Below are 927 nucleotides of genomic sequence, written 5' to 3'. Positions count from 1 at the left end.
AAAAATGCAGAATTAAATGACAGTTTTGTGTTTGAGGTACACAGAGCACTGTGCATAGAAGAGAGTTGGTTAATAAAGTTGAGTCAGACTTCGTCACCCAGGGATGCCACAGTATTGCCTGATGACTGCAGTGCCCTTGGGCCGATGGATGAACGATTCACCTGCAGGTCACAAACTTATTGATCCATTCACTTGGATCCTTGGTACAGCCCTGGTGCAGATGTTGCTAACCCCAACACTGTGCCACGTTCTAGGTACAGTACTGCTGCACATACAGAAAGTCTCCTGCCACTTGTTCTCAGGCTGTAAGTCTGGCCTTTAGAAAAGGGCTCTGATACGATTAGAATTAATTTTACAAAGAATTTCTTCCCCTTCGGTCTCTTGTTAATGTTATTTTTAAAAAATGTGAGTCGTATCTAAAATTCAGTATCTAGAAATCTTCACTGAGTTTACTATTAAGCCATTAACCCAGGGACACCAGGTAGACAGACAAATACATTGCTATATTTACGTACACATAGGTTTTGTAATAGTATCATTTCTGATTAATAACCAAGACATACTGATTTGCAGGGATAAAGAAATGCAATCATAAAACCTTTCTGAGCTGCACTGACCATTCTTATGCATCGGACATAAAACCCTACGGGAAGCCAGGTAGAAAATGTTCGTTTTCTAAAGCAATAACAAAAATGTTTTGTGCTCTCCAAATTAACTGACTGCATTATGGGGCTGATGATCGCGCTCTCCGCTTCCATCCTCACCGCGTCCCGCGCTATGCATACACTGCCAGTCCGTGCGCGAAGCGTTCGGAACGAACCCGCGGACCCAGAACCGGCGGTGGGGGTGCAAAGGGCACGGCGCGGATGGGGGGGGGAGAAGGCCTCACAGCCGCCCCGCAGCCGGCTCGGAGCGGGCACGGCGCTG

This window comes from Meleagris gallopavo, chromosome Z, assembly GCF_000146605.3.
Source record: "Meleagris gallopavo isolate NT-WF06-2002-E0010 breed Aviagen turkey brand Nicholas breeding stock chromosome Z, Turkey_5.1, whole genome shotgun sequence".
NCBI classification, from domain to species: domain Eukaryota; kingdom Metazoa; phylum Chordata; class Aves; order Galliformes; family Phasianidae; genus Meleagris; species Meleagris gallopavo.
Note: the sequence above shows the minus strand (reverse complement) of the source record.